Raw genomic sequence first — 12,142 nt, 5'->3', positions numbered from 1 at the left:
CTCCAGAGACCTGCCTTTCGCCCATATCCCTTCATACCTTTGCTTGACAAAAACCTATCTCTCTCACATTTCAATTTCGCAATTCAGCTCCTATCAATTGCCCTTTGCGTGAGAGACTTACAAACTTCTACCACCCTTTGTGGGTAGTAATGTTTTCTCATCTCTCTCCTCAAAGGTCTGGCTCTACTTTTTAGACTCTGCCCCCTACTCCTAGAATCCCCAACCAGCGGAAATAGTTGCTCTCTATCCACCCTATCTGTTCCCCTTAATATCTTATGAACTTCCATCAGATCACCCCTTAACCTTCGAAACTCCAGAGAATACAACCCCAATTTGTGTCATCTCTCCTCGTAACTTAACCCTTGAAGTCCGGCTAGCGTTCTAGTAAACCTACGCTGCACTCCCTCCGAGGCCGATATGTCCTTCCGAAGGTGCGGTGCCCAGAACTGCTCACAGTACTCCAGGTGCGGTCTTACCAGGGTTTTGTATAGCTGCAGCATAACTTCTGCCGCCTTGTACTCTAGTCCTCTACTCACACTTTCACCAGCTACGGATAGGGACCAAGTTAAAAACAAGGACCTCAAAGGTAGCAATCTCTGCAAGGGAAAACATTTACTGGCCTGTGGCCTCCTTCTGTGCTGTACTAAGAAGTAAACTTAGCACTGACCTTTCTCACATAAAAACTCATCAACACCTGCGCTGGACTTCTGGCTAGTGTCTTCGCGACGAAAGCCCCTGAAATCATTCAATAAACACATGCCGTGATTGTTGGTCGGGAGAGGCCTTTCGGGACTTTCCGCATGCATGAACTAAAATGGGCATCAAAATGGTGATGGAGAGGCTTGTAGATTATGTGGTGTAGGCATAAGAAATGGGGCAGGCAGAGGCCCTAAGGGGTGAAATTGACCTGTCGGAGGCCCGGCAAAACCTGGGGAGAAAGGGACAGAAGTCCAAATGTTGGGTAAAGAAAATGTAGATTCAATATGAAAAGTCAGTACTTGACTGCTTACCTCACGCAATTGGAGGGTTGCCAAGCCTCCAGGATTGCCCTGGAGTCTCCAGGAATTAAAGATTAATCTCCTGGACACTGCTGCCAACCAACCGTGGAGAAACATCATAGAGGCATTAAAAGAAAAATGGTTTTTCCTTTTCTTTGAACGCTTTTCTTAATTAGTTCGAAAATTATAGCAGATGGGTCAAAAAGGATGTTTGACTGGGTCGGGTGGTTGGAAGTCATGTGATAAAACCTCCAGGAATGCGTCCAACCAGAGTTGGCAACCCTACCTACCCTTCATTGCCTTCCCCTGGCCTTAACCTTCATTAGCTTCACCATTCCTTCACTCACTCACCCAATCACTCACTCACTCACTCACTCACTGCTGCAAAAACGCTGCTCCCTCCTGCCTCAAAATACAGACAACCGGGGAGCAGCCTTTTCTCCTCTCCCAGGCCCAGCTGCTTAGAAAAGGCTCAAGCCCAGACCCCAATTTAAGTCACCTTGGCCCAATTCAGGCCAGAAGAAGATGTGTGCCTTTCCGCACATGGATAAAAGCAGCCGCTGGCCCCGATTTGACCGGCAGGTCGGCGAATGTTAGTCTTCATCTCAACAGGGCTGGAATACAATACAAAGTTATGCTACGGTTGTATAAAGCTCTGCTTAGACCGCATCTGGAGTACTGCGTTCAGTTCTGGGCACCACACCTCAGGAAGGATACACTGGTCTTGGAGGGGCTGCAGCGCACATTTACCAAAATGATACCGGGGCTAAAAGGGTTAAGTTGTCAGGACAGGTTGCATCGACTCGGCTCGTATTCCCTTGAGTTTAGAAGATTAAGATCTAATTGAGGTGTTTAAGATTATTAAAGGAGCTGATAGGCTCGATAGAGAAACTATTTCCTCTGGTGGGGGAGTCCGGAACAAGGGGGCATAATCTGAAAATTACAGCTAGGCAGTTCACGGGTGATGTCAGGAAGCACTTCTTCACACAAAGTGCAGTAGAAATCTGGAACTCTCTCCCCCAAAAAGCTGTTGAGGCTGGGGATCAATTGAAAATCTCAAAACCGAGATTGATTGATTTTTGTTAGGCACGGGTGTTGAGGGTTATGGAGCAAAGGCGGGTAAATGGAGTTAAGGTACACATCAGTCACGAATGGCGGAACAGGCTCAAAGGGCTGAATGGCCTTCTCCCGTTCCTATGAACGTGCTGCCAGGAAATGGGCCGACGAAAGCGAGCGAGCGAGCGATCAGCAAAAAGACTGGCAAATGAAGGCAGCGTCGGCGTGAAGAACAGCAAACAGCGAACAAGAAAAGCCGACGGCAGTTGCTATTTCCAGGCGGTGTCCCAAGCGAGTACTGACCAGGCCTGCCTCTGACTTAGCTTGTGATATCGGATGGGATGGGGTACTTTTCAGAGGAGTGTGGTAGTAAGCGATGGCCTGCTTTGCTTCTCTTTACTTAAACGCTTGCTGCTTTGTGTATGTTTTTTGCCAGCTTATTTTCTTCATGTGTTTTTTTTTGTTGACTCTGTGTCGACTCCCTTGCCTTTGTCTGGCAGCAGGAGAATGTGCAGCAAAGGAATGGGCAAAGGAAAGCGAGAGAGAGTGCAGGAGCAAGCAGCAAAAAGCTTTGTGATTGAAGGGAGTGCGCAGAGCTGAGAGCAGCCTCTGCTGGCAAGAAAAGCCTACTGCACCTGGTATTCCCAGGCGGTCTCCCATCCAAGTACTAACCAGGCCTGACTCTGCTTAGCTTCCGAGATCAGACGAGATCGGGCGTTTTCAGACTAGTACGGCCGTAGGCATTGATTGCTTGCTTTTCCCTTTACTTAAAGGGCTGCAGTCCTCTTCTTCATTCTTTACCACACTTTCTGCACTTGCCTGGCGCCGGGGGAAACAACATCACTCACAGGGTACACGCATTCGCACTGCCAAACACAAACACACACAAGTCCTGCTTCATCTGCAAAACAATCACATAGCAAGCTCAACGCTTCATTCAAATCCTACAACATAGCAACAGGAGGAGGCCATTCACACCCGCCTGCCTGCCTGCCTGCCTGCCTGCCTGCCTGCCTGCCTGCTCCGCCATTTCAGAACATCATGGCTCATCTCTCATCCAACTCCAGAGACCTGCCTTTCGCCCATATCCCTTCATACCTTTGCTTGACAAAAACCTATCTCTCTCACATTTCAATTTCGCAATTCAGCTCCTATCAATTGCCCTTTGCGTGAGAGACTTACAAACTTCTACCACCCTTTGTGGGTAGTAATGTTTTCTCATCTCTCTCCTCAAAGGTCTGGCTCTACTTTTTAGACTCTGCCCCCTACTCCTAGAATCCCCAACCAGCGGAAATAGTTGCTCTCTATCCACCCTATCTGTTCCCCTTAATATCTTATGAACTTCCATCAGATCACCCCTTAACCTTCGAAACTCCAGAGAATACAACCCCAATTTGTGTCATCTCTCCTCGTAACTTAACCCTTGAAGTCCGGCTAGCGTTCTAGTAAACCTACGCTGCACTCCCTCCGAGGCCGATATGTCCTTCCGAAGGTGCGGTGCCCAGAACTGCTCACAGTACTCCAGGTGCGGTCTTACCAGGGTTTTGTATAGCTGCAGCATAACTTCTGCCGCCTTGTACTCTAGTCCTCTACTCACACTTTCACCAGCTACGGATAGGGACCAAGTTAAAAACAAGGACCTCAAAGGTAGCAATCTCTGCAAGGGAAAACATTTACTGGCCTGTGGCCTCCTTCTGTGCTGTACTAAGAAGTAAACTTAGCACTGACCTTTCTCACATAAAAACTCATCAACACCTGCGCTGGACTTCTGGCTAGTGTCTTCGCGACGAAAGCCCCTGAAATCATTCAATAAACACATGCCGTGATTGTTGGTCGGGAGAGGCCTTTCGGGACTTTCCGCATGCATGAACTAAAATGGGCATCAAAATGGTGATGGAGAGGCTTGTAGATTATGTGGTGTAGGCATAAGAAATGGGGCAGGCAGAGGCCCTAAGGGGTGAAATTGACCTGTCGGAGGCCCGGCAAAACCTGGGGAGAAAGGGACAGAAGTCCAAATGTTGGGTAAAGAAAATGTAGATTCAATATGAAAAGTCAGTACTTGACTGCTTACCTCACGCAATTGGAGGGTTGCCAAGCCTCCAGGATTGCCCTGGAGTCTCCAGGAATTAAAGATTAATCTCCTGGACACTGCTGCCAACCAACCGTGGAGAAACATCATAGAGGCATTAAAAGAAAAATGGTTTTTCCTTTTCTTTGAACGCTTTTCTTAATTAGTTCGAAAATTATAGCAGATGGGTCAAAAAGGATGTTTGACTGGGTCGGGTGGTTGGAAGTCATGTGATAAAACCTCCAGGAATGCGTCCAACCAGAGTTGGCAACCCTACCTACCCTTCATTGCCTTCCCCTGGCCTTAACCTTCATTAGCTTCACCATTCCTTCACTCACTCACCCAATCACTCACTCACTCACTCACTCACTGCTGCAAAAACGCTGCTCCCTCCTGCCTCAAAATACAGACAACCGGGGAGCAGCCTTTTCTCCTCTCCCAGGCCCAGCTGCTTAGAAAAGGCTCAAGCCCACACCCCAATTTAAGTCACCTTGGCCCAATTCAGGCCAGAAGAAGATGTGTGCCTTTCCGCACATGGATAAAAGCAGCCGCTGGCCCCGATTTGACCGGCAGGTCGGCGAATGTTAGTCTTCATCTCAACAGGGCTGGAATACAATACAAAGTTATGCTACGGTTGTATAAAGCTCTGCTTAGACCGCATCTGGAGTACTGCGTTCAGTTCTGGGCACCACACCTCAGGAAGGATACACTGGTCTTGGAGGGGCTGCAGCGCACATTTACCAAAATGATACCGGGGCTAAAAGGGTTAAGTTGTCAGGACAGGTTGCATCGACTCGGCTCGTATTCCCTTGAGTTTAGAAGATTAAGATCTAATTGAGGTGTTTAAGATTATTAAAGGAGCTGATAGGCTCGATAGAGAAACTATTTCCTCTGGTGGGGGAGTCCGGAACAAGGGGGCATAATCTGAAAATTACAGCTAGGCAGTTCACGGGTGATGTCAGGAAGCACTTCTTCACACAAAGTGCAGTAGAAATCTGGAACTCTCTCCCCCAAAAAGCTGTTGAGGCTGGGGATCAATTGAAAATCTCAAAACCGAGATTGATTGATTTTTGTTAGGCACGGGTGTTGAGGGTTATGGAGCAAAGGCGGGTAAATGGAGTTAAGGTACACATCAGTCACGAATGGCGGAACAGGCTCAAAGGGCTGAATGGCCTTCTCCCGTTCCTATGAACGTGCTGCCAGGAAATGGGCCGACGAAAGCGAGCGAGCGAGCGATCAGCAAAAAGACTGGCAAATGAAGGCAGCGTCGGCGTGAAGAACAGCAAACAGCGAACAAGAAAAGCCGACGGCAGTTGCTATTTCCAGGCGGTGTCCCAAGCGAGTACTGACCAGGCCTGCCTCTGACTTAGCTTGTGATATCGGATGGGATGGGGTACTTTTCAGAGGAGTGTGGTAGTAAGCGATGGCCTGCTTTGCTTCTCTTTACTTAAACGCTTGCTGCTTTGTGTATGTTTTTTGCCAGCTTATTTTCTTCATGTGTTTTTTTTTGTTGACTCTGTGTCGACTCCCTTGCCTTTGTCTGGCAGCAGGAGAATGTGCAGCAAAGGAATGGGCAAAGGAAAGCGAGAGAGAGTGCAGGAGCAAGCAGCAAAAAGCTTTGTGATTGAAGGGAGTGCGCAGAGCTGAGAGCAGCCTCTGCTGGCAAGAAAAGCCTACTGCACCTGGTATTCCCAGGCGGTCTCCCATCCAAGTACTAACCAGGCCTGACTCTGCTTAGCTTCCGAGATCAGACGAGATCGGGCGTTTTCAGACTAGTATGGCCGTAGGCATCAATTGTTTGCTTTTCCCTTTACTTAAAGGGCTGCAGTCCTCTTCTTCATTCTTTACCACACTTTCTGCACTTGCCTGGCGCCGGGGGAAACAACATCACTCACAGGGTACACGCATTCGCACTGCCAAACACAAACACACACAAGTCCTGCTTCATCTGCAAAACAATCACATAGCAAGCTCAACGCTTCATTCAAATCCTACAACATAGCAACAGGAGGAGGCCATTCACACCCGCCTGCCTGCCTGCCTGCCTGCCTGCCTGCCTGCCTGCTCCGCCATTTCAGAACATCATGGCTCATCTCTCATCCAACTCCAGAGACCTGCCTTTCGCCCATATCCCTTCATACCTTTGCTTGACAAAAACCTATCTCTCTCACATTTCAATTTCGCAATTCAGCTCCTATCAATTGCCCTTTGCGTGAGAGACTTACAAACTTCTACCACCCTTTGTGTGTAGTAATGTTTTCTCATCTCTCTCCTCAAAGGTCTGGCTCTACTTTTTAGACTCTGCCCCCTACTCCTAGAATCCCCAACCAGCGGAAATAGTTGCTCTCTATCCACCCTATCTGTTCCCCTTAATATCTTATGAACTTCCATCAGATCACCCCTTAACCTTCGAAACTCCAGAGAATACAACCCCAATTTGTGTCATCTCTCCTCGTAACTTAACCCTTGAAGTCCGGCTAGCGTTCTAGTAAACCTACGCTGCACTCCCTCCGAGGCCGATATGTCCTTCCGAAGGTGCGGTGCCCAGAACTGCTCACAGTACTCCAGGTGCGGTCTTACCAGGGTTTTGTATAGCTGCAGCATAACTTCTGCCGCCTTGTACTCTAGTCCTCTACTCACACTTTCACCAGCTACGGATAGGGACCAAGTTAAAAACAAGGACCTCAAAGGTAGCAATCTCTGCAAGGGAAAACATTTACTGGCCTGTGGCCTCCTTCTGTGCTGTACTAAGAAGTAAACTTAGCACTGACCTTTCTCACATAAAAACTCATCAACACCTGCGCTGGACTTCTGGCTAGTGTCTTCGCGACGAAAGCCCCTGAAATCATTCAATAAACACATGCCGTGATTGTTGGTCGGGAGAGGCCTTTCGGGACTTTCCGCATGCATGAACTAAAATGGGCATCAAAATGGTGATGGAGAGGCTTGTAGATTATGTGGTGTAGGCATAAGAAATGGGGCAGGCAGAGGCCCTAAGGGGTGAAATTGACCTGTCGGAGGCCCGGCAAAACCTGGGGAGAAAGGGACAGAAGTCCAAATGTTGGGTAAAGAAAATGTAGATTCAATATGAAAAGTCAGTACTTGACTGCTTACCTCACGCAATTGGAGGGTTGCCAAGCCTCCAGGATTGCCCTGGAGTCTCCAGGAATTAAAGATTAATCTCCTGGACACTGCTGCCAACCAACCGTGGAGAAACATCATAGAGGCATTAAAAGAAAAATGGTTTTTCCTTTTCTTTGAACGCTTTTCTTAATTAGTTCGAAAATTATAGCAGATGGGTCAAAAAGGATGTTTGACTGGGTCGGGTGGTTGGAAGTCATGTGATAAAACCTCCAGGAATGCGTCCAACCAGAGTTGGCAACCCTACCTACCCTTCATTGCCTTCCCCTGGCCTTAACCTTCATTAGCTTCACCATTCCTTCACTCACTCACCCAATCACTCACTCACTCACTCACTCACTGCTGCAAAAACGCTGCTCCCTCCTGCCTCAAAATACAGACAACCGGGGAGCAGCCTTTTCTCCTCTCCCAGGCCCAGCTGCTTAGAAAAGGCTCAAGCCCACACCCCAATTTAAGTCACCTTGGCCCAATTCAGGCCAGAAGAAGATGTGTGCCTTTCCGCACATGGATAAAAGCAGCCGCTGGCCCCGATTTGACCGGCAGGTCGGCGAATGTTAGTCTTCATCTCAACAGGGCTGGAATACAATACAAAGTTATGCTACGGTTGTATAAAGCTCTGCTTAGACCGCATCTGGAGTACTGCGTTCAGTTCTGGGCACCACACCTCAGGAAGGATACACTGGTCTTGGAGGGGCTGCAGCGCACATTTACCAAAATGATACCGGGGCTAAAAGGGTTAAGTTGTCAGGACAGGTTGCATCGACTCGGCTCGTATTCCCTTGAGTTTAGAAGATTAAGATCTAATTGAGGTGTTTAAGATTATTAAAGGAGCTGATAGGCTCGATAGAGAAACTATTTCCTCTGGTGGGGGAGTCCGGAACAAGGGGGCATAATCTGAAAATTACAGCTAGGCAGTTCACGGGTGATGTCAGGAAGCACTTCTTCACACAAAGTGCAGTAGAAATCTGGAACTCTCTCCCCCAAAAAGCTGTTGAGGCTGGGGATCAATTGAAAATCTCAAAACCGAGATTGATTGATTTTTGTTAGGCACGGGTGTTGAGGGTTATGGAGCAAAGGCGGGTAAATGGAGTTAAGGTACACATCAGTCACGAATGGCGGAACAGGCTCAAAGGGCTGAATGGCCTTCTCCCGTTCCTATGAACGTGCTGCCAGGAAATGGGCCGACGAAAGCGAGCGAGCGAGCGATCAGCAAAAAGACTGGCAAATGAAGGCAGCGTCGGCGTGAAGAACAGCAAACAGCGAACAAGAAAAGCCGACGGCAGTTGCTATTTCCAGGCGGTGTCCCAAGCGAGTACTGACCAGGCCTGCCTCTGACTTAGCTTGTGATATCGGATGGGATGGGGTACTTTTCAGAGGAGTGTGGTAGTAAGCGATGGCCTGCTTTGCTTCTCTTTACTTAAACGCTTGCTGCTTTGTGTATGTTTTTTGCCAGCTTATTTTCTTCATGTGTTTTTTTTTGTTGACTCTGTGTCGACTCCCTTGCCTTTGTCTGGCAGCAGGAGAATGTGCAGCAAAGGAATGGGCAAAGGAAAGCGAGAGAGAGTGCAGGAGCAAGCAGCAAAAAGCTTTGTGATTGAAGGGAGTGCGCAGAGCTGAGAGCAGCCTCTGCTGGCAAGAAAAGCCTACTGCACCTGGTATTCCCAGGCGGTCTCCCATCCAAGTACTAACCAGGCCTGACTCTGCTTAAGCTTCCGAGATCAGACGAGATCGGGCGTTTTCAGACTAGTATGGCCGTAGGCATTGATTGCTTGCTTTTCCCTTTACTTAAAGGGCTGCAGTCCTCTTCTTCATTCTTTACCACACTTTCTGCACTTGCCTGGCGCCGGGGGAAACAACATCACTCACAGGGTACACGCATTCGCACTGCCAAACACAAACACACACAAGTCCTGCTTCATCTGCAAAACAATCACATAGCAAGCTCAACGCTTCATTCAAATCCTACAACATAGCAACAGGAGGAGGCCATTCACACCCGCCTGCCTGCCTGCCTGCCTGCCTGCCTGCCTGCCTGCTCCGCCATTTCAGAACATCATGGCTCATCTCTCATCCAACTCCAGAGACCTGCCTTTCGCCCATATCCCTTCATACCTTTGCTTGACAAAAACCTATCTCTCTCACATTTCAATTTCGCAATTCAGCTCCTATCAATTGCCCTTTGCGTGAGAGACTTACAAACTTCTACCACCCTTTGTGTGTAGTAATGTTTTCTCATCTCTCTCCTCAAAGGTCTGGCTCTACTTTTTAGACTCTGCCCCCTACTCCTAGAATCCCCAACCAGCGGAAATAGTTGCTCTCTATCCACCCTATCTGTTCCCCTTAATATCTTATGAACTTCCATCAGATCACCCCTTAACCTTCGAAACTCCAGAGAATACAACCCCAATTTGTGTCATCTCTCCTCGTAACTTAACCCTTGAAGTCCGGCTAGCGTTCTAGTAAACCTACGCTGCACTCCCTCCGAGGCCGATATGTCCTTCCGAAGGTGCGGTGCCCAGAACTGCTCACAGTACTCCAGGTGCGGTCTTACCAGGGTTTTGTATAGCTGCAGCATAACTTCTGCCGCCTTGTACTCTAGTCCTCTACTCACACTTTCACCAGCTACGGATAGGGACCAAGTTAAAAACAAGGACCTCAAAGGTAGCAATCTCTGCAAGGGAAAACATTTACTGGCCTGTGGCCTCCTTCTGTGCTGTACTAAGAAGTAAACTTAGCACTGACCTTTCTCACATAAAAACTCATCAACACCTGCGCTGGACTTCTGGCTAGTGTCTTCGCGACGAAAGCCCCTGAAATCATTCAATAAACACATGCCGTGATTGTTGGTCGGGAGAGGCCTTTCGGGACTTTCCGCATGCATGAACTAAAATGGGCATCAAAATGGTGATGGAGAGGCTTGTAGATTATGTGGTGTAGGCATAAGAAATGGGGCAGGCAGAGGCCCTAAGGGGTGAAATTGACCTGTCGGAGGCCCGGCAAAACCTGGGGAGAAAGGGACAGAAGTCCAAATGTTGGGTAAAGAAAATGTAGATTCAATATGAAAAGTCAGTACTTGACTGCTTACCTCACGCAATTGGAGGGTTGCCAAGCCTCCAGGATTGCCCTGGAGTCTCCAGGAATTAAAGATTAATCTCCTGGACACTGCTGCCAACCAACCGTGGAGAAACATCATAGAGGCATTAAAAGAAAAATGGTTTTTCCTTTTCTTTGAACGCTTTTCTTAATTAGTTCGAAAATTATAGCAGATGGGTCAAAAAGGATGTTTGACTGGGTCGGGTGGTTGGAAGTCATGTGATAAAACCTCCAGGAATGCGTCCAACCAGAGTTGGCAACCCTACCTACCCTTCATTGCCTTCCCCTGGCCTTAACCTTCATTAGCTTCACCATTCCTTCACTCACTCACCCAATCACTCACTCACTCACTCACTCACTCACTCACTGCTGCAAAAACGCTGCTCCCTCCTGCCTCAAAATACAGACAACCGGGGAGCAGCCTTTTCTCCTCTCCCAGGCCCAGCTGCTTAGAAAAGGCTCAAGCCCACACCCCAATTTAAGTCACCTTGGCCCAATTCAGGCCAGAAGAAGATGTGTGCCTTTCCGCACATGGATAAAAGCAGCCGCTGGCCCCGATTTGACCGGCAGGTCGGCGAATGTTAGTCTTCATCTCAACAGGGCTGGAATACAATACAAAGTTATGCTACGGTTGTATAAAGCTCTGCTTAGACCGCATCTGGAGTACTGCGTTCAGTTCTGGGCACCACACCTCAGGAAGGATACACTGGTCTTGGAGGGGCTGCAGCGCACATTTACCAAAATGATACCGGGGCTAAAAGGGTTAAGTTGTCAGGACAGGTTGCATCGACTCGGCTCGTATTCCCTTGAGTTTAGAAGATTAAGATCTAATTGAGGTGTTTAAGATTATTAAAGGAGCTGATAGGCTCGATAGAGAAACTATTTCCTCTGGTGGGGGAGTCCGGAACAAGGGGGCATAATCTGAAAATTACAGCTAGGCAGTTCACGGGTGATGTCAGGAAGCACTTCTTCACACAAAGTGCAGTAGAAATCTGGAACTCTCTCCCCCAAAAAGCTGTTGAGGCTGGGGATCAATTGAAAATCTCAAAACCGAGATTGATTGATTTTTGTTAGGCACGGGTGTTGAGGGTTATGGAGCAAAGGCGGGTAAATGGAGTTAAGGTACACATCAGTCACGAATGGCGGAACAGGCTCAAAGGGCTGAATGGCCTTCTCCCGTTCCTATGAACGTGCTGCCAGGAAATGGGCCGACGAAAGCGAGCGAGCGAGCGATCAGCAAAAAGACTGGCAAATGAAGGCAGCGTCGGCGTGAAGAACAGCAAACAGCGAACAAGAAAAGCCGACGGCAGTTGCTATTTCCAGGCGGTGTCCCAAGCGAGTACTGACCAGGCCTGCCTCTGACTTAGCTTGTGATATCGGATGGGATGGGGTACTTTTCAGAGGAGTGTGGTAGTAAGCGATGGCCTGCTTTGCTTCTCTTTACTTAAACGCTTGCTGCTTTGTGTATGTTTTTTGCCAGCTTATTTTCTTCATGTGTTTTTTTTTGTTGACTCTGTGTCGACTCCCTTGCCTTTGTCTGGCAGCAGGAGAATGTGCAGCAAAGGAATGGGCAAAGGAAAGCGAGAGAGAGTGCAGGAGCAAGCAGCAAAAAGCTTTGTGATTGAAGGGAGTGCGCAGAGCTGAGAGCAGCCTCTGCTGGCAAGAAAAGCCTACTGCACCTGGTATTCCCAGGCGGTCTCCCATCCAAGTACTAACCAGGCCTGACTCTGCTTAGCTTCCGAGATCAGACGAGATCGGGCGTTTTCAGACTAGTATGGCCGTAGGC

At 48.5% G+C, this 12,142-nt stretch overlaps 4 non-coding genes across 4 annotated transcripts; all 4 read right to left on the bottom strand.

Moving 5' to 3' along the window:
* Positions 1-2,677: 2,677 nt before the first annotated feature.
* Positions 2,678-2,796, bottom strand: LOC137322235 (5S ribosomal RNA). The gene has a single exon (XR_010962992.1). It is a non-coding gene; the product is annotated as a 5S ribosomal RNA (ribosomal RNA).
* A 2,996-nt stretch (positions 2,797-5,792) lies between these two features.
* LOC137322241 (5S ribosomal RNA) lies at positions 5,793-5,911 on the bottom strand. The gene has a single exon (XR_010962998.1). It is a non-coding gene; the product is annotated as a 5S ribosomal RNA (ribosomal RNA).
* A 2,992-nt stretch (positions 5,912-8,903) lies between these two features.
* On the bottom strand, positions 8,904-9,023 carry LOC137322266 (5S ribosomal RNA). The gene has a single exon (XR_010963022.1). It is a non-coding gene; the product is annotated as a 5S ribosomal RNA (ribosomal RNA).
* Positions 9,024-12,023: 3,000 nt separating this feature from the next.
* On the bottom strand, positions 12,024-12,142 carry LOC137322230 (5S ribosomal RNA). Its single transcript, XR_010962987.1, has one exon. It is a non-coding gene; the product is annotated as a 5S ribosomal RNA (ribosomal RNA).

The sequence above is a fragment of the Heptranchias perlo genome, chromosome 5, assembly GCF_035084215.1.
Source record: "Heptranchias perlo isolate sHepPer1 chromosome 5, sHepPer1.hap1, whole genome shotgun sequence".
Lineage (NCBI taxonomy): Eukaryota > Metazoa > Chordata > Chondrichthyes > Hexanchiformes > Hexanchidae > Heptranchias > Heptranchias perlo.
The sequence above is the reverse complement of the archived record's forward strand: the minus strand, read 5'-3'. Positions and strand labels throughout refer to the sequence as shown.